At 35.9% G+C, this 22,587-nt stretch overlaps 1 long non-coding RNA gene across 1 annotated transcript; it reads left to right on the top strand.

The window, feature by feature from the left end:
• The first annotated feature begins 17,191 nt into the window (after positions 1–17,191).
• LOC145134759 (uncharacterized) lies at positions 17,192–18,243 on the top strand. The gene is made up of 3 exons (XR_013719331.1): positions 17,192–17,541; positions 17,657–17,817; positions 18,077–18,243. It is a non-coding gene; the product is annotated as an uncharacterized LOC145134759 (long non-coding RNA).
• The last annotated feature ends 4,344 nt before the right edge of the window (positions 18,244–22,587 follow it).

The following is a 22,587-nucleotide window of genomic DNA, read 5'->3' as shown; positions in this document are numbered from 1 at the left end:
ATAAACCATTTATTTAATTTATTATTTACATAATAAATTAATCCCTCCCTCTCTAAAAGTAATCTTGTCCAATTGCTAGGTTTGAAGGCAACCCAAAAGGACTGTGCTACTATTAATTCCAGTATATACCAATTTTAGTTATGAGCTTAGACACCTAATCCAACAGTCTCTCACTTGGATAAGTCTATAACTATAATTTCCAGTATAACTTCTGTATCGATCAACAAATTGTAGCTTCCAAAAGCCGTTTTCGAACTCTGACCCAGTTAGTTACGTGTTCTAAGATAAGTGATCAAATATTCATCCGTTCTTTAAGACATCGTAAGGACATGAGACATGGATTATGATCAATCTCATTGTCCAAGATTTTACTTCCCAATTTCTGATTTGTGATGACGTCATAAGACTTCTAATTGATCACATAAATTTAGTCCTGGCTGGGCCTAACACAATAAATCATCACCAAATCATCGAGGGGCCCAAAGATATTTCTTTTCTTGTTAGGGCAAAAGGAACGAATAAGCTTTGACTCATATGCTTGCATCCTTTACTCATCAAATCATGCATGACAATATGTTTTATAACATCAAGTTATTGATGCGTTTACGCATTACCAATGTACAACCGACTTGTAAATTACAACTCATATATCTCCTTTTTTAAGAATATATGATATTATCGTCTCAGAATTACTCATGATATAATCCATGAAGCAGTTCTCTGAGCGTGGGTTTATCCAATACTTAAATCTCCATTTCTAAGTACTCATGAACATTGCATCAATAGTATTGCTATGTATAAACTCTTCAGACAATCTACAATCCAATTCATGATAGTCTTAGTTTACTACTTACTTCCCAAAGTATGAGCGACTGTGGAGTTTGAATAATTAAATTATTCAGGAAGTAAAACATGCAAAGTGAAACATAACAAAAACTAATTAACTATGGTCTCAAATCTATTAAATATAAATAAATCTTTATTATGTAATCACCATAATAATTATGACTTTATTTATTTTATAATGTTTTGAGTAATCAACTAACCACTTAAATTAAAAATCAGTCATGCCATGTTATGAACATGCATATTATGCCTGTCTATGGCCCTTCTTTTGTGAACAGATCAACTGGATATTATTCCAATGATGCTTATTTCAAATTCTTGTTACTATCTAAAATGTATTGAAATTCCAACTTTACATGTATTGACCTTCTGTGATGTCGAAGCTTCTAAGTCACAGAGACTGAGCCAACGATATTACATAATGTTCCATGGTAATGAAGTCTCGAATTCAAGGTACACTCCTTGAACACCTTTCTTGCATTAAAGCTTCCAACTCATATGTAGATTTAATAATCAACTTCCGTTATGGAAACATTTCCATACTCCCATACGACCATCAATTTTGACCAAGAATCATGTCAACCTAAAACATCTCACTATGGTCCTTCCAAACAATACCATACTTCCAACTGTCTACAAGCAACCAATGTTTTGGTATAACCTTAGAATTTTCTTGACAATTGTTTAAAAACTTTAGTCACACAAAGTTCTAATCCTCTTTCCTCTCAATGCCCAATGCATTTGGAAAAATCAGAACAAGTGAATATTATAGCATATGTAATTGATCCTTTATCTGAAGCATATGGGACCCGATTCATTATGTCTTACATAAGGATTTCATATCTGTTCAATCTCTTGCTATAATATTTCTATATATCGAATCTCTAATGTTGAACCATTTCAACATGATATTCATATACATCTATGACTAAGTTCTATTAAACTATACGATCTAATCCTTTAGATTCGAAAGGAAGTATGAGTGCCATCTCTCAGCCTACTATAGCGAAACAATTCCCAAACTTTTCAATTTGCAAATTGAAAACTTTGTTTCCTACGATAGTATTGTCAACATACTAGCATAACATTTAAGCTCCCACTAGCTTTGACATGTACCCAGAGACCAACTGGACTACTAGAAATCAATACTCTTGACTTTCTTAGTGGAGTACAAATTTCTATTATGCGATGCTTCGATAAGTCTCCAACTAGACTTCTTAAGCTTATACACCTTCTTTGGATAGCTTATGTGTGTGTTTAAACCCTTTCAAAACTTATAGATATATGTCTTGAAAGCTCAAACAATTCCTTGTCGTTCCTCATAATTCGAAATATGAAAAGGGATGCCATAATCATATTGTGAATTTGAGAATGCAATAAACACAACCAATATCCATATTGATCTTCATCAGATCCTTAAAGAAAACTGCTAGCGAAAGTATTTCCTCACAATCATTCTAATGAATTAGAGTGAAACCTTTGCTACCTAGATTTTATGGTGCATACGTTTCCATCCATGTGAATCTATCATTTCCAACCTACAATCATAATATAAGGTTTAGGACAAAACCAAATTCAAATTTAGCTTTCCTTCATGGATTGAACTTCACTTATTCTGAATTTCTTGCCTTTTAGTAGCTCAAGGGCCTACCAATACTTTCGTGTTGTTAAACAACTTACCCATATTGATCAATGTACTCTCACTGACCAACGCGCTGTGTTTTTGTAGTTAAATGAAAGAACATATAACTCATAAGCATTCCCAACTCAGCTGGAAGGTGCACATAAATAAGAATGTGTCAATAAAACATGATAGGTTATCAACCTCAAGTCGTGTGCTAGTGATAACTATAAGGTTTATTATCGGTTGGCTCTTGAAACTCTCAAGATCAATACGACTCCCACTGACTTCTTGACATATGAGTTTTCTCTTAAGGAACAATCCTTGATGAGCTAAAACAAATATTCAAAAGTTTGTGTGGATTCCTGACAAGAAAACACTTCATAAAATACGTCTCAGTTTATCCTTTGTTTCTCGATTAATGAAAACATCACAACTCCAATTCTATATGTGCTAGAGTAAGAAAACATTTTACTCCACATATTTTGTGAGGTGTTATAAACCTAATAAGTTTCAAGATATGATTTGTAGTAACCAGAGCATGGATCTAAAAACTTGATTGGAAACGAAGTATGACTCATTTCTTGATTGAACCATTTCAACAATACCCGATTCCTCTTCTTAGTCAAACAATTACACTAAGATGTTCTACGAGGATCAATTGTGATATAGCTCCACAATCATTAAGATGGTCATAAAACATGATGTACATTATGATAATATTCCTTAATTACCAGACCTGCAAAACCATTTGTTACCAAACAATATAGATATATCTCAACTTAAATATCTATAAGACCTTTTATCCAAACATACCCATCCCCAGTCGATCCTCACATATCCTAGTCCATGATATTCAGGGAGAGTTATCTCCCCGGCGAACCATGTAAGGTAAGGGTTTGACTATACAACTAGGGGCTTCCTTGGTCGGTGTAAGTCACAAGGCACCCGAGCCTTCAGAGCAATTTGATGAATAGGGTATTACCTTTCATCTACATCTGTAGGTTATGAGCCTACACTAGAAACGTAATTCACAAGACCGTCTAAAATGGTCAAGTATTGTCATCCTATTCTGGGAGATGACTAGACATACCGTTAAGTTTTCTGATTTAGACTCACCATTTCAGGTCATCCAAAAGGAACACTAAGATGTACTCCGGTACGGAGCTACCATACATCGACACCTAATAGTGTCATAGGACAGAGGTCTACTCTCCATTCCTAACGCACATGCCAATAACATGATGCTACCCATTATTCAAACCTAATTAAACCAAGCATCCTTTATAAGTCTTATTTCCTACTAGGCAAGACTACCGGGATTTTGAACTTTCCTTAAAATACCAATTCTATTTTAGGCAATCCTTTCCTAATATTAGCATAGACTATTAGGTATTTATATTTCTTATTATTTCTCACGAATAATACTCCGATTATTTATTATCATATAATCATATTATTTATATACTATAACACATATAGAACTATATTTGGTTCACACCTTGTATATAAACATATATATATATATATATATATATATATATATATATATATATATATATATATATATATATATATTTCTACCACAAATTTCAGGTAAATAAGCTTATAGTTCACAAATATATAATACTTTACATAATTATTTGTATAAAAATTATGTTCATGAAAGAGACTATGCATTTACTTGATAAAATGGGTGACTGACGATTTCGGCAGCGCTTCGCTTCGCACTTCCAAAGAGACCTAGACGTATCAAGCACTAAGCCTTAGTCTAGATTCAAAATCCTAGTAACTATAATAATTATAGTCTAGATTCCTCAATAATCCCAATGTCCCCATCGATATCTATCAAGTAAGGAATAATTAGGTAGGAACATATCGAAGGTAAGGTCAGTTTGGTATACAAAGGAGACTGTTTGGAAATCTCACTTTAAACACCTTGCTAAATCCTGCCTAACATCACTCCCGTAAGTAGATCAATCAGTATAATGACTTAGAATCACTGATAAATCTTAATTATAGGTTCATAATAACAACTATGACTATAATTAAAAGTTACACTTAAAGTAGAGTAAGTGTAGCTCAACTTACAGAGTATTCTGATGAAAACTGGGGATTATGCGGGCATAATTATGATCTGGGAGTTTCTATTCACCGGCTATCTGGCACCATAGGGCTTTGACGAAGGGGTCGGGAACTCGGGAGAAAAGGGATAAAGGGTTCGAGAGAGTTCCAGAGGGATTGACTGGAATGGTGTGAGAATTATGTTGATTTCCCAGGGTTTATATAGGCATGAAAAGGGTGCGTGTAGTACATCTGGTCGGCCAGGGTGACGTTTCGATCGATGGGTGGTGCCATTTGTCGCGATCATTGTGGAATGTCAGAAGCACACCACGCTCCTTGTTAGTGCGCGCGGCTGCGGGCGGATTGTTATGTTTTCTTAAATAATTCATAACTTTTTCATATGAGTTCCGTTTTGACGTGTTTTATATCCACACGTAGGTATCAACGAGATCTACAACTTTCATTTAGACTCCGTTGGTTAATTTCAACTTTATTTTTAAAGTTATATTTTTACAGACTTAGACTGTTAAATCCGTGTAAAAATCATAACTCTCTCATATGATATCCGTTCTCGACTGTCTTTATATCGACGGATAGGTATGAACGAGATCTTCAACTCTCGTTTAGATTGCTTTTCCAAACAATCAACCGTTCTAAATTTTGATATCAATGGTGCATACTGATGCGCTCAAACAAGAAAACATCATAACTTCCTCTCACGAAGTCAGATTTGGGCATTCTTAATATGTACGGGTTTGCTTTCGTGATTCCTACGACTTTCATTTAGATTACTTAGGCTAATAAGCAACCTATCTCCAATTTACTATTTACGATACACTGTATGAACGAGAAACTTTGGAAATCCATAACTTCTGCATGCGAAGTCGGATTTGAGTGTGCTTTATGTGTCAAGATTCATACCACAACTCCTACATTTTCTGTCAAGATTATTTGTCCTAAATAATATTCTATCAAGATTGCCATTTCGTCACTTATCGATAAATTACTAAAATGGCTTTATAATACGTAGTCTGCAACACGCACGACTAATGATAATCCTAATCTAGGATTTATATTCTATTATATCTTAAATGTCTAGCCCGAAGTCGCGGGGGTTGCACGTGATCTTTGTTGCTTGCCACCGAACAAACTTTTACATCATCCTCGGTAGAACCATCTCTACATACAGGGTTAGTATGATAGTCAACCTCTGTAACGCCCGTGTTTCTAGGATAGGCATTAATAATGATGTAATAGTCTAGGTCAACCTTTGTAACTTGTTTTGAAATAATAAGATGTATTATTTGAGTGTTATGTGCTTTATACTTAATTATTATGATTTAATAAATTAAGGATAAAAATAAGCGTCAAAAATAAATGTTAGATAAACTTGATATCTATGAAGAAAGTTGTAGTGGTCGAAACAAGGATTCCAGAGATATAAAGAATACCGAAATCCGAGTTATAACGAAGAAGTTATGACCTGTCGAAGTTTCGTGACAGAACCGGCACGATGCTGTGTGACGTAAAAAGTCTATTTACAATAAAGTGCTTTTTAGCCTTAGCGATCTAAATGAAAGTCGTAGCATACGTTAAACCGAGAGCGTGCATAAAAAGAATGTCCAAATCTGACTTCGTATGAGGAAGTTATGAATTTTCTAAGATTTGGCATAACAGTATGCAGCCCGAAATTCAAATTATAGATTGAGCGATTTTTAGCCGACACAACCTAAACGAGAATCGAAGATCTCGTCGATAGTAGTTTAACAGTAAAAAGACAGACGAAAACGGACGTCGGATGAAGAAGTTATGAATTTTTAACGGACTTTTACTGTCCCGGCCTGTTAAAAATATAACTTTAAAAATAAGTTCAAAATTAGCCGACGAAGTCTAAACAAAAGTTGTAGAGCACGGTCTTACCTACGCGTGGATATAAAGAACGTCAAAAATGGAGTTTGTATGCGAAAGTTACGAATTTTTGAAGTTTGAAAAATCGGAGTACGCCCAACGTACAGGAGTACGCCCAGCGTACTCGTGTACGTGATCCGGAGTCAGCCACCCCCCTACTCCTTCGCATGATGGACACGAGTTCGTAGCCTTGACGCATCCGAGCTGATCCCTTCGTACGCCCACCGTACGAAAGCGTACGCCGAGCGAAGAGCCTTGCAAGGCAGTACGCCCCGCGTACTCTAAAAGTACGCCCAACGTAATTAGGTGCTTCAGATACTATAAATAGGGTGCGAGGCTACCCCGGGAATGTTTACAAAATTTTCCCTTTTTCACCTTCTACTTTCTTTTTACGTACACTAAATACCCCCAAGCCTAGAGTATCATCCTAGCATCGTAAGCAAGCCCCGGAGAGCTCGAAGATCCCGAGAAAAGAGTTTTTCAAGTCGAAACTCTATCTGCGTGAAGCCCGGTTTTTGAAAAAAACATCCCAGTTTCATCGAAAAAGATTATTTTAATGGACGAAGTGCTATCCAACCGCCGTGTTATCAAGTGAGTGTGTAGTCACTTTCATCTTACACATAGATATGAAGTATTTTCTATAAAATACGTGCTATGTGTATATATATTGTTTGTTTATTTGAGATGAGTGTTGAATAGATGTTTTATACAAGTTTTAAACTGTATATGTATTTTTATCTACAAATATGTTGGGTAAAACATGGGTAGATGAAATAGTTGATGTGTGATAAAATGATGAGAGGCCTCGATGTTGTTGTTGTTGTTGTAGTCATGTAGCGGAGTATAGATGACGACCACAGACCTTTCTAGACAGTCCAGTGGAACGCTATCAGGCTCGCAACCTGTAGGTGTTGGTGAACAATATGTTCGCTGGTGTACTCCATCCCCCTCATGGTTGCCTTACGAACATATATGGCTGAGGAATCCCCTTAGCAGTAAAGTCCATCCCGATGATGATCCTTAGGCTAGGTCCCTTATGATAGGTGTTTAGGGACGTAAATTGAGGATAACGGGAACGAGTAATCAGGGTTATTGTTGGTTGATGAAATTAATAAATTTATTGCTGATTGATGAAATTAATAAATTTATTTATTGTGGGTTGAAAACCCTATATGCTCACCAGGCTCCCAAGCCTGACCCACTCAACTTTCTATATTATAGGTAGTGGACCCAGGGCATAGTTTGATGATGACGAGAGAATTTTGGATTATAGGCCAGTAGATGTAAATAACTGTTGTAATGCCTATAATGTACTGTTTATGCTTTTGGTCTATTTCGATGTGGACATCCCGAGTTTTGTAATGAAATGAAAATACATTTCTCTAAGAAATGCTTTGATAAATATTTTTTATCAAATTTTGTTTTAGGACAAATTCTGCATATTTTATTGGAAAGATTACTCTGATTTTATTTTAAAATCATAAACTAAATCGGTCTTTTCTGGCCGAGAAATTGAGGATGTCACAATTGGTATCAAAGCATTAGTTTAAGCGAACTAGGAATTTGTAGGATTTCTAGACTTAAACTTAGAATGCTAAGTGATGATCGTGAGATGAGTGTCTACCATATTTTTGACACGAGCACTATTATATTTTAGGAAAGATGCCTAAAATGCTTTTATGTGCTAAATGCTATATGTTTGTCATATATGATATTATTTGTTCGGATCTATGGTCTGTTGCCGACCGGATCTGGAAACTTTATGTGTTTAGGATTCTAAGCGTACGACTACGATATTAGAAATAGCATGTAAACGTTTCAGAGTGATAAGGAAAATTTAAAAATCTATCATGAATAAAGATCTAAATTCGCCGAATTTGGTGTATAGATCAAAATGGCAAGAACCCGAAGTGGAGCTGGAAATGCAAATAGAAATCAGCAACCTAAACCCCAAGTGATGGAACAGGTGCCTATAGCAGAAGCTGCACCAGAACCAATCATAATGGCTGGAGTACAAGCCATGATTCGGGCTATGATGGCCGAACAAAGGGAAGAGATGAGACAACTGTTGCTGAATAATAGGGATGAACCCTCAATTCCTGGCGAACAACTTGAACTGAATGACAGACAGTCAGAAGAAGGGGACGATAGTAGGACTGTCAGTCAATCGGAACCCCCAGTGGCAGAAAGGAATGACCCGGAGGGGAGAATCAACAAATATGGACGTATGTATAAGAATTTATTGGGAGAAAAACCACCAAATCTTTCCGGAAGTCCAAAACCCGTAGAGATTATGGACTGGATCTCCGAAATGGAGATGGTATTTGAAAGCTGCAACTGTAGCAACAAGCAGAAAACTGTTTTTGCGGTCAGACAACTGAAGACCGGAGTTTTTAGTTGGTGGAAGCTATTGGAAGACACGATGCCACATGGAGAAGCCCTGAAAATGTCTTGGGAAATGTTCTTAGAGCAGTTAAAGATGCAGTACTGCTCAGAGATAGATCTGATAGATCTAAATAATGAATTTCAGAACTTGAAGAAAGGGAAAAGGAGCATTGACGACTATACTATTGCGTTTACCGAAAAGATGAAGTTATTTCCATACTTAGTGCCAACTGAACTCTCAAAAATTGAGAGGTTCGCAAACGGACTGCCAGCCGACTTTAGCCCAACGGTCAAGATGGCAACTACTCTGAAGACAGCAGTCCGAGCAGCTAAAAATGTGGAGACCTAGTTAAAGGAAAGGGGTCAGTAGAGGGCAGAGGTTGGTGAGAAAAGAAAGTTTGATGAATCTTCGAGATCCAACAAGAAGAGCAAGTTGTCGAAGTCTGGTTCGAGGAAATTCGTAGGAGGAGCCGAAGTGAAGTGGTGTGACAAGTGTAAGAAGAAACATGTTGGGAAATGTGGCGAGGAGGTCACTTGTTATAAATATGGAAGGCCTGGGCATTATGCCAATTAATGCACTTTCAATAAGGAAGTCTGTTATGGGTGCAATGAAGAGGGGCACATTTTGAAGGACTACCCGAAGAAGAAGGATGCAGCAAGGCCCAATCTCCCACCAAAGCTAAAAGCCTGAGCTTTCCAGATGACATTGGAAGCCGCAAAGGATGCAGCGGATGTCGCTTCAGGTACCTTTCCTGTAAATGGATTGCCTGCCAATTTATTGTTTGATTCCGGAGCGAATTACTCCTTTATATCACATAAATTTGTAGAAAGACTAGCATTGCCTATAAAAAAACTTGATAATGCCCTAATTGTAGAAGTTGCTAGTGGCAAATTCATACCTGTTAGCGATTGCATTAAAAATATTGTCATCGGCTTGAACGGAAACGAATTCCACGAGAAGTTGTTACCCATTGAGTTGAATGGTTTCGACATCGTTCTAGGAATGGATTGGCTTAGCGCTAATGATGTCGAGATACTATGCAAGAAAAAGATAGTGAGGGTAAACCCGCCTGGAAAAGAGTCATTTATGGTATACGGAGACAAGCGCAGAGTGAATTCTGGAATCATTTCCCTAATGAAAGCCAGGAAATGTTTGTCTAAAGGATGCACCTTATACTTGGCATTCGTGATCGATGCTAAGAAGGAGAAAAAGGATATGCAAAGTATACCAGTGGTGTGTGACTATCCAGAAGTTTTTCCCGAAAATCTTCCTGGATTGCCCCCTGATGGACAAGTAGAGTTTCGAATAGACTTGTTACCAGGAACAACACCAATAGCAAAAGCACCATATCGATTAGCACCGACGGAGATGAAGGAGCTTATGACGCAACTTCAGGAGTTGTTGGACAACAGTTTCATTAGACCTAGTTCATCACCCTGGGGAGCTCCGGTGTTATTTGTAAAGAAGAAAGATGGGAGCATGAGAATGTTCATAGATTACAGAGAGCTGAACAAGGCAACAATAAAGAATAAGTACCCGTTGCCAAGGATTGATGACCTGTTTGATCAGCTGCAAGGTTCGAGCTATTTCTCGAAGATCGATCTTAGGTCAGGATATCATCAGCTAAAGGTGAGGGAGCAGGATATTGAGAAGACTGCATTCAGAACAAGATATGGACACTACGAGTTCTTGGTTATGTCGTTTGGACTAACCGATGCTCCAGTAGCATTCATGGATTTGATGAACAGGGTTTGTAAACGATTCCTTGATAAATCCGTGATAGTGTTCATAGATGATATTTTGATTTATTCAAAAAGCAAGCAGGAGCATGAAAAGCATCTGCGAGAAGTGTTAGAAGTTCTGAAAAAGGAGAAGCTGTATGCAAAGTTCTCTAATTGTGATTTTTGGATTCAAGAAGTCCAATTTTTGGGTCATGTGGTTAACCAATAAGGGATAATGGTTCACCCAACTAAGATTGAAGCTATAATAAAGTAGGAAAAACCAAAGAGTCCCACGGAGATCCGAAGCTTTCTGGGATTAGCTGGATATTACCGAAGATTTATCCAAGGCTTTTCTTCGATAGCTGCTCCATTGACAGCTTTGACCCACAAAGGAGCTACTTATACTTGGAGTGAGAAGCATAAGGAAGCATTTGAGAAGCTAAAGAATAAGTTGTGTGAAGCACCGATTCTTTCTTTACCTGAAGGAGGTGAAGACTTCGTAGTTTATAGCGATGCATCTGGAGTTAGTTTAGGTTGTATTCTGACCCAAAAGGATAAGATGATAGCATATGCATCGAGACAGTTGAAAGAACATGAAAAGAACTACCCTACTCATGATTTGGAGTTGGCAACGGTAGTATTTTCCCTAAAGATATGGAAGCATTATCTTTATGGCACAAAGTGAAAACTTTTCACTGATCATAAGAGTCTTCAATATCTCTTTAATCAGAAGGAATTGAATATGAGACAACGACGCTGGCTAGAGTTGCTTAAGGATTACGATTGTGAAATCCTTTACCACCCTGGTAAAGCAAATGTTGTAGCTGATACTTTAAGCAGAAAAGTGAACTTTGAAAAGACAAGGGCGAGAGTATTAAGAATCGAAGTTGTCTCAACGATTGTAGAAAGTATCAAGAAAGCTCAGATAGAAGCTTTAGAGAAAAATGACCGAAAGGAAGAACGTTTGGGCAAAACGTTAGTGTTCGATACAAACGGTCAAGGACTGAAGGTATTCCAAGATAGGATTTGGGTACCTAAGACGGGAGGAATAAGAGATCTTCTGATGGAAGAAGCTCACAAGACCATGTACTCGATTCATCCCGGCAACATGAAAATGTTGGATAAGGTGTCTAAGTCCATAACTTATTTGGTATATACTTGACCCGACCCGGCATGGTCCATTTGGGTTGCACTTCACCCGAACTATTTATATGGATAATATTATGAGAATAGTATGTTTATGATTTATTAATATATTATAAGTTATAATATATTAATATGAAATCGTATTATTTAATTAGTATTGATCTTAAATTAATTATGAATTAATTTAGTGATAAAAAAGGTGACTAATTAAACATGGACTATTATATTTATGGTGTGGGCTAACACTCATTAGGAAATGGGCTAAGCTTGCATGGGAGTCCATGGATGATCCATGGAGCTTTTAACCCATGGATCCTTGGAAAGGAAAAGACATGGGTTATTAGGGTTTACATGGTTCATAACCCTAATCATCTACACTATATAAAGAGGCTTGTGATGCTTGAGATGACACTAAGTGTGTGTGCATAAGAGTGGCCGATTCCTAGAGCTAACATACTCTCTCATAAAGTTCCAAGTTTGTGGTGTTTTGTGATTTCCATTTGAGGCATTCACATTATTGGTGCTTGGCTCTCAAACTCCTAAGGGATCAACTCAATACTAAAGGTATGTAATTCTTCTAGTTTCTTTTATGTTTAAAAGTACCCCATGCCATGCTAGATAGGTTATAAACCTTGGAAAAATTATTTTGCATGTATCTTAGCCAAACATAAATCCAAGGTTTCTAGGGTTGCATGTACACCATAGGAGTGTTAGAATGCTCAAAACCTAACAGAAAATGGATAGGGATCTGAAACCCTACTACTGGTGGCCGACGATGAAGCTCGTTGTTGCAAAGTATGTGGCCGAGTGTGTGACATGTGCGAGGGTTAAGGAACAACATCAGAAACCATATGGGAGTTTAGAACCTTTACCTGTACCCATGGGTAAATGGGAAGACATCACCATGGATTTTGTGACTAAACTGCCCAGAACGAAGAGCGGTCACGACATGATTTGGGTGGTCGTTGATCGGTTTACTAAAAGTGCACACTTCATAGCAGCCAATGAAAAATGGTCTATGGATAAACTTGCAAATGCCTACGTGAAGGATATAGTGAGACTTCACGGTGTTCCTTTAACGATTGTATCAGATCGTGATAGTCGTTTCACGTCGAGGTTTTGGAGAAGTCTACAAGAGGAATTGGGTACGAAATTGTGTCTAAGTACAGCTTACCATCCGCAAACCGATGGTCAAAGCGAACGAACGATTCAAACATTGGAGGATATGCTAAGAGCATGTACCCTGGAATTCCAAGGTAACTGGGATGGACATTTACCTCTGGTAGAATTTTCCTACAATAACAGTTTCCACTCGAGCATCAAGATGACACCTTATCAAGCTTTGTATGGACAAAAGTGTCGAACACCGTCATGTTGGCTTGAAGCTAGAGAAAAGCAGTTTATGGGACCCGAGATAGTTCATCAAACTGCTGAAAAGCTGAAAGTGATTAGGGAAAGAATGTTAGCAGCTCAGGATCGTCAAAAGAGCTATGCTGACAAGAAAAGACAACCGATAACATTCGAAGTTGGAGATTCGGTTTTACTTAAAGTCTCGTCGTGGAAGGGACTTATAAGATTTGGTAAAAGAGGAAAGTTGAGTCCAAGGTTTATTGGACCGTTTAAAGTTCTTCAGAAGACTAGGAACCAAGCTTACAAGCTAGAACTACCAGAAGAACTAGATGGTATTCATAACACTTTCCACGTGTGTTATTTGAGGAAGTTCACGGTAGAAGTTCCCGATATAATTCCAATTTTTGAATTAAGGTTGGATGAAAGCAAGAGGTTAATTGAAGAACCGGAGGCAATCGTTGACCGTAAGACTAAGAAGTTGAGACGCAAGATGGTCGATTTAGTGCTTGTGCGATGGAAACATACGAATGGGCCAAATCTCACCTGGGAAACGGAGAGTGACATGATAAGTCGCTATCCGTATTTGTTTGCTGATGTATGATTCCGGGGACGGAATCATCCTAAGGGGGAGAGAATTGTAACGCCCGTGTTTCTAGGCTAGACATTAATAATAATGTAATAGTCTAGGTCAACCTTTGTAACTTGTTTTGAAATAATAAGATGTATTATTTGAGTATTATGTGCTTTATACTTAATTATTATGATTTAATAAATTAAGGATAAAAATAAGCGTCGAAAATAAATGTTAGATAAACTCGATATCTATGAAGAAAGTTGTAGTGGTCGAAACACGGATTCCGGAGATATAAAGAATACCGAAATCCGAGTTATAACGAAGAATTTATGACTTGTCGAAGTTTCGCGACAGAACCGACACGACGCTTTGTGACGTAAAAAGTGAATTTACGATAAAGTGCTTTTTAGCCTTAGTGATCTGAATGAACGTTGTAGTATACGTTAAACCGAGAGCGTGCGTAAAAAGAATGTCTAAATCTGACTTCGTATGAGAAAGTTAAGAATTTTATAAGATTTGGCATAACAATATGCAGCCCGAAATTCGAATTATAGATCGAAAATTTTTTTAGCCCACACAACCTAAACAAGAATAGAAGATGTCGTCGATAGTAGTTTAACGGTAAAAAGACAGACGAAAAAGGACGTCGGATGAAGAAGTTATGAATTTTTAACGGACTTTTCCTGTCCCGGCCTGTTAAAAATATAACTTTAAAAATAAAGTCAAAATTAGCCGACGGAGTCTAAACTAAACTTGTAGAGCACGGTCTCACCTACACGTGGATATAAAGAACGTAAAAAACGGAGCTCGTATGCGAAAGTTACAGATTTTTGAAGTTTGAAAAATCGGAGTACGCCCAGCGTACTCGTGTACGTGATCCGGAGTCAGCCACCTCCCCTACTCCTTCGCATGATGGACATGTGTTCGTAGCCTTGACGCGTCCGAGCTGATCCCTTCGTACGCCCAGCGTACGAAAGCGTACGCCCAGCGAAGAGCCTTGCAAGGCAGTACTCCCCACGTACTCTAAAATGACGCCCAACGTAAGTAGGTGCTTCAGATACTATAAATAGGGTGCGACGCTGCCCCGAAAATGTTTACAAAATTTGCCCTTTTTCACCTTCTAATTTCTTTTTACCTACACTAAATACCCCCAAGTGTAGAGTATCATCCTAGCAATGTAAGCAAGCCCCGGAGAGCCCGAAGATCCCGAGAAAAGAGTTTTTTGAGTCGAAAGAAACTCTGTCCGCGTGAAGCCCGATTTTTTAGAAAACATCCCGGTTTCATCGAAAAAGATTATTTTAAGGGACGAAGTGCTGTCCAACCTCCGTCTTATCAAGTGAGTGTGTAGTCACTTTCATCTTACACATAGATATGAAGTATTTTCTATAAAATACGTGCTATGTGTATATATATTGTTTGTTTATTTGAGATGGGTGTTGAATAGATGTTTTATACAAGTTTTAAACTGTATATGTATTTTTATCTACAAATATGTTGGGTAAAACATGGGTAGATGAAATAGTTGATGTGTGATAAAATGATGAGAGGCCTCGATGTTGTTGTTGTTGTAGTCATCTAGCGGAGTATAGATGACGACCACAGACCTTTCTAGACAGTCCAGTGGAACGCTAGCAGACTCGCAACCTGTAGGTGTTGGTGAACAATATGTTCGCCTTAGCAGTAAAGTCCATCCCGATGATGATCCTTAGGCTAGGTCCCTTATGATAGGTGTTTAGGGACGTAAATTGAGGATAACGGGAACGAGTAATCAGGGTTATTGTTGGTTGATGAAATTAATAAATTTATTGCTGATTGATGAAATTAATAAATTTATTTATTGTGGGTTGAAAACCCTATATGCTCACCAGGCTCCCAAGCCTGACCCACTCAACTTTCTATATTATAGGTAGTGGACCCAGAGCATAGTTGAATGATGACGAGAGATTTTTGGATTATAGGCCAGTAGATGTAAATATCTGTTGTAATGCCTATAATGTACTGTTTATGCTTTTGGTCTATATCGATGTGGACATCCCGAGTTTTGTAATGAAATGAAAATACATTTCACTAAGAAATGCTTTGATAAATATTTTTTTTATCATATTTTGTTTTGGGAAAAATTCTGCATATTTTATTGGAAGGATTACTCTGATTTTATTTTAAAAGCATAAACTAAATCGGTCTTTTCTGGCCGAGAAATTGGGGATGTCACAACCTCCCTGAAAAGTAAATATTATCATTTACGGTTATTGTACAAGTAAAAAATAATTCAATATTTTACGGTATTTTACCTCTCATGAAACTGCGTTAAAAAAATCCATTGAATGTAGTCACGAATTACCTCAGTAAGTGCTATATTCGGTACATTGCATTGATTAATCGATAACACCAACAAAAATTATGGAATATCAATGTTGAGTACATTCTAACAAATGTTAGGGAAATAGGCTCTTATCCATTTCGCATGATCGATGTTGGCAAGCACCTCACGTGCATCATGAGTTAGTCGACAGAGTGTAAGTTGAAAATCAAACATATTATATTATTTGCATATAGGGAAGAACAAATACTCCAATTGTTTGTTTCCACCAATTCTTGTTCCCAAATACATGAACACATTCTTACAACAATACGCACGATAAGAATCAGGGAATATCTAAGAGTTTCCTTCAACCTTATTAGGAACAAAGTACAAGAGTTGACATTATTTGCCACGCCCAAACCAAATGCTATAGGAAGGGTCTGGTTGTTCACGTCCATAGAAACCGCTACGAAGATCGCCTTTAGGCAGTCTTCTCTTAGACGGACACTACCTATACAGATGACAGACAACAATCAACCTATGAATGCATGAAACTGTATTTTTTTGGGAACACAAAACAATTAGCTTAGGTGTAGAAACATTATCAATTTTATAGAAATAATAAAAATGTGGAAAAAAATATACAACACATCCAATAGCTACAAAACAGACTTGGAAACGATCCGTCACATCCGTTTTGATGTTCGTGTAAGTATGCAGGTTAGTTCGCCTAAGGCTGTGTAGGCAAACATGCAGGTTGGTAAAACTTTCTTCATGCTCACCCTCTGAGAAGCTCATTTTGAAGCAATTATGAGAGATAATTACGGATGATCCGAAGTAAGCGTCTAACTACATGTGCTAACATTTACATATAGGGACGAAAATTGATGTTTTTTACTCCGGATTAGCTGTCCGGAACAAGTGTCCGTGACTCCATATTGTCACTTCAAAGTACGAACCTGACAATCGTACATATATTTTTGTTTAGGATAGACATACTTCAGAATGTACGGAGATTCTTCTTTCGGACCAAAGCTTCAGAATGAATACCCTGACTCCAGAATGCTCCATTCTGAAGAAAGTGGTAATTATAGAAAAATAAATTTAAGTAAGTTATTATTATCAAAATAATTATTTATATGTGTTAGATTATTCAATTTTCCCGTTAAAAAGACCTTTTGTGTAATTTAGTCTAAATTACGAAAATTACCCTTTTATCAATTGCTTAATTTGCTTTCTTCCCACTTTTATATTTGACAGCCGTTATCTTATATTACTCCACGTCGAGTATCCAAACAAAGTATGTCAAATCTGGCATGAACCCCATACCTTACACACTGAACAACGCATGCTATGCTCTCAAGTCCGGCGGCAATTAACAGTTCATTCCGGCCGTTTTCCGCCGTTTAACAAACTCCTCCAACGCTACTCGTTTCTCGCATCGTCTCCAACTGTACCAATACAACTGGAAACAGAGGCAAAATCGGCTCCGAAGTCTTCTGTATCGATCACTAAAGACGATGCTTATCTTCAAACTATAATCCCCAAACGAATTGAATACTTCGAAGCTATCAAAGCAGAGCAGATTGCCCGTCTGAAATCTATAGCCGGTGATCCCATCAAGTAATTTTTACGACGTCATATGATTTACATCGCTTTTGGACATTTTGTCGAACATTAAGCGGGCATTATTTAAAGAAAACTGAATTTGAAAATTCAATGGTTTTATACTTTGTAGGGTTACTTTACCTGACGGGATTGTGAAGGAAGGAAAGAGATGGGAAACCACTCCTCTGGATATCTGATGACGATTAAGCTCCCTTTTATTGTGTATTTCAGGCTTTAGAAATGACTTATGGATGAAAATTGTGTATTGTTCCATGTACTACAAGAGGAGAGGTATTGCACCATTTGTTTCTTTTCATCTGATCAAATACTTCATCTTCATATTCAAAGCGATAGTGATTATCGCAACCATTCAAAATGAGAATCATAATCAATAATCATAATTTTAGGTGTTATCCAGTTAGCCTTTGTGCAACTTGGAGTTGCATTTTGTTAATCGTAATCTCAATGATTGAATTTTTTTACTATTGATCATATGTTAGCTAGTTATAATATGCATTATAGAGCTTCTAATGGGGTTTATTTTTCACAGGGGTTTTATTATGATGGTTTTTATGGTGATTTGGGATTAAATGATGACCACTTTGATCAAATTGTTTCAGGAGCAAAGAAAAATTATTCTGTTTTTTACTTTGTTATGATTTTATAGTTTTACTATAAATTAGTATGTTGTCACTTTACATAAATCTTCATTCTTTTGATCCAAATGTGGTGTATATTTCATTAATAATTAATAATTTACTTTTGTTAGCTGTTATATATTTGTATAACTAGGTGAACTACCTTTGTATTACATGAGTTCATTTAAAAAATTTATAAAATTATAAATATTTGAAAAGTTGAATTTATAAGAAAAATAGAAAAATATTAAATTATTAAAATTAAAGTGTTTTTTCTCTTTTAAATTTAAACAAATAATTTAGATAAATAAACAATGAAAACTAATGAGTTTTAATTTAGAAAATTTAAAATTAGAAGGAAAGTCAATTAATGAAATTGAAATGCCTTTATTATTATCTTTATTGCAATTAATACATTTAATAAAAATGAAACAACCACAAAATGTCATGTGAAAAAAATTTAATTGAAAATAACCACAAAATAACATGTGGCCAAATCAATGAGAGTGTGACAAGTGGCAAAAAGTTTTTTATTTATTAGGAAGGATTTGAAATATAACTTTATTTTATAGAACCCCAAGAAATATCTTGGAGATTTAGAAACATAGGAAAAAGCCGAATCAGCACTTGAAGAAGCTTTGACTGAATTTGGAAAACCATGGCATTTTAACCATGCAGATGGAGCTTTTTACGGACCAAAGATTGATATTTCCGTTTCTGATGCAATGAAACGGAAATTTCAGACGGCAGACTCTGCAGACTGCATGTGACTAATGTCACTTGGACAAAAATTGTGATTGACATTTATTTTTAGTTGATCACAATTTTTGTCCCACCTAAAAAGGTGGGATTGAGATGTTTACTCTCAATCACTTGTCTGTGCAAAAGACGAAAATGTCCTTCTTACTCTTACCATCGGAAATGCTCCTGGAATTTGCGCAATAAATAACACATGAATGTTTACTTTTCAGGTAAGTGTGTGACCTTCTCACACATCTTAAGGAAGAAGCTGAAGCATTTCATTAGCCACTTACTATTTATTTCTTTAAATTCACGAAATTTTTTGTAATGCAGACTATTTGTGTTTTGTGGGATGTTTCATTATCTTTTTTCTTAGATTTGATGGTTTTGTGTTTAGATATAGAACGGATGATGTTGCTAGCCATTCTTCTTTCTTCTCAAGTATGCATCTTAATAGAATTTCTTTCAGATTTTTTAAACATTTCTTGTGCTGATTTGATGATGTACAAATCTTGTTAAGTGTTGTCTAGATATTCTTTTTTTCGTTGATAAAAAATTATAGGAAATATCCAGCAAAGTCTTAAATTTGGATTTTTTTTCCTAAATGTAAGGAACAAATGTTGTTGGAAATTTTGTAAAAATGGGATATTGACATGCAATAGCAGGTCAACTGGTTCTAGTGGCTATATGCAAACAAAATAAAGTATTTTTTTTATCGTTCAATTTTAATTTAATTTTTTTATTTTATTATAATATTAAGATTCTTATTTTATTTTATTTTAATTATGTTTTGTTCTCGCATTGTAATCTTATCGTGTTCCCTCTATCTAAACATGATAATATTATTTTAATTTTGTTATATTATGTTACTGTTTGTACTATAATCTAACACTAACATTACAATAAATTTATTATAAGATATAAATGAAAAAAAAGGGCTTAGCTATATTTCCTTTAAAATATGTGGCCGAGGGTATACATCTGACCAAGGAAATCAATGGAGGAGACGCCAATTTCAATATTTTTTTTCCGAAAAATATGACCGTATTTTTTAATTGAATAATGGGAATGTAGAAGTAAGTATATTTGAGATCTCTCGACCGAAGAAAAAAACAAAATATCATCAAAATAGATCATTGTGTTTGCAAGAATGAGCTAAAAAATTGTAATAATAGCGTTTAGAAAAGATGAAGGAACATTCTTTAAACCGAATGATGATTAGAAATACAAAATGATGTTTTGGGTCTATCATAGGATGAACCCCCAATTGCCAAAATCCATATTTAAGATCAAATTTGGACATGACTTTTACTACAACAAGGGATCGAAACAAATACTTCTTTTGTGGGGGGGGGGGGGGGGGGGGGTATTTATCATCAACCAAAAAAGTGATTTAACCAATCTATCCTTTCAACGTTCATGTTCATTACACTTGCTAACTTAGAAAGCTTCACAAGCCCAAAGGGAAGCAATTGATTTGATGATTCCCCAATCAACTAGTTGTATGCATTCTTGGACTACAAGTTGGTAATGATATGGGTTGATAGCTTGTGTGGGATTAATATCCTTATTTTATTTTAATATAAGTGAAACAAAATATAATAGTGAGGGGTGAAGCCATTCAAATGTGTTGCACATGATTTATGACTTAAAGAAACTTTTATTACGAAGACCTGTCACCAAAAAATTTATATTTGGCAGTATGAGAATAAGATCAAATCAAACAAGAAGATCCTTTTTGTAGGGAGACTGGGTCTTAAAAATATGTGTTGTAAAACACATCTAGAAAAAGGAAATCATTTATTGGAATGTCGATCTTATCAATCACAGATGTGTGGCCATTCGCAACCAAAAAAATTACATTTTATTGGAGAATCCACTACAAATATCCCCTTCTGCTCGCCGTTAAAGCATTTATCAAACGTGAAACCGCATATTGACTTCTTTCTTAAAAACTTCCATTTTTTTTCTTAAATTGGGAATTGCGACGAGGAGACCTTTGTTTTGGTATTGAAACTTCGTATTCAAAGAATATTTTGAAATGAGAACTTCGCTTCATATGAGAACAATTTTTTTTTTATAGAGCCAAAGCTCAGCAAACTTAACAATTTAAGATAACTAATCTTTACATTTATTTGAAGGCGCCTTTTATTGGAAGTCGATCCAAAAAATTTAGACAATTTTTTGAAATCGTCTATGAATTTTCACTAGTTACCGCGTTTGTTCTGGACATTTAGGATCTTGTGGTAAAGTTCATCAAGTGAAGTTTGTGCCATAGTATTATTATTGAAGTCCATGTATCTTTTTTCTTTACTTACAACGAATTTAGGAAACTAGTTTAGAAAGACTTCTTTTAGGTTTACATCAACTTTTCCTTGGAGGCAATAGAAACTCTGGATATTTAGCCATAGTGATTTTCATTGTCTTTCTTTTGGAAGGAATAACATTTCATCTTTAAGAAATTTCTCTTATTTGGATGGTATGTTCCACATAAATACCAATAAATTCATTTTGGCTATTGATATGAATGATTTAAGATATTTGCATTGTTGTATCATTAGTTGGAGGTATTTGTCATGATTAATAATTAAGATACCAATCTCGGAGTCGTCCTTAGATCCTGGTATTAAACCTTTTAACAATGATATCCATTGGATAATACTGAAGCTCTACTGACATCCATGATAACATTTTAATACTTATTTTTTCGCCATTTAGATGGTGCGATGTTATCAAAAGTAAACTAGCTTTTTTGTGTCATATTTGGGTGTGTTGGCATTTGTTAGTGGTGGTTTCTTGGAAGAGTATATGTTCTTATACGTTTCATCTAGATCTTCAACATGGATTCCAGATTCTTATGTCATGAATAAATGTTCAAATGCATCGACTGAATCAAAGATGTGATTGCCATGTTGAGGTGATGGTTAACAATTAGAGAAAGAGAAAATGGTAATTTATGGGTTTTTTTGAGTTAAGGTTGTAAGAGAGGAAGATATAGGGTTGGAGGATGTGATAAGAAAAATATTAGGAGCTTTAGAAGAGGCAAATACTTACAATATCGGGGATGATGCTTGTTGTTGGGTATGTTCCATGTGGAAAGGGAATGTGGTTGTTTGTGGTAAAATTAAAGGTGAGTCTTTGGTTACCATTTTTACCTAACATACATGCATGAACTGCAAGAAGATCATTTTTTGGCTCTCAAGGTTGATTTACCCACCTTTGTAGTACTCTTGATCTTATTCTTTATGTATATGATTCCCATATCATCACAATCATTGAATATTTTGATGATGACTAGGTCAACTGTCTCTTTACAAAAAAATTTACCTATAGCTTAGCTATTGTTTCTATCATGGTGATAACCTTCTTCCAGTTCCTAAGATACAACCAATGATTTTTTCCGGTGTTGAAGCGAAGTATCATATTGTTGCCAATGTTGTTGAAACCCGTTCCATTTGCAATCTTCTATGCAAACTTCGATCTCCATTTATCAAAGCTATTATAGCGTATTAAGATAACGTGAGTGTTGTTTATTTTACATACAACTCAGCTCAACATCATTAAACCCAATTACATAGAAATTGACATACATTAAATCCATGACAAAGTTTCCTTTTGCCCAACTTTTTATAGTATCTGTAACATCGTAAATTCCAAAAGAATTTTTCACTTTTAAAAAATA

The sequence above is a fragment of the Lactuca virosa genome, chromosome 8 (assembly GCF_052849685.1).
Source record: "Lactuca virosa cultivar CGN04683 chromosome 8, Lactuca_virosa_CGN04683_v6, whole genome shotgun sequence".
NCBI classification, from domain to species: Eukaryota; Viridiplantae; Streptophyta; class Magnoliopsida; order Asterales; family Asteraceae; genus Lactuca; species Lactuca virosa.
This window is presented reverse-complemented; position numbering and strand designations above follow the sequence as displayed.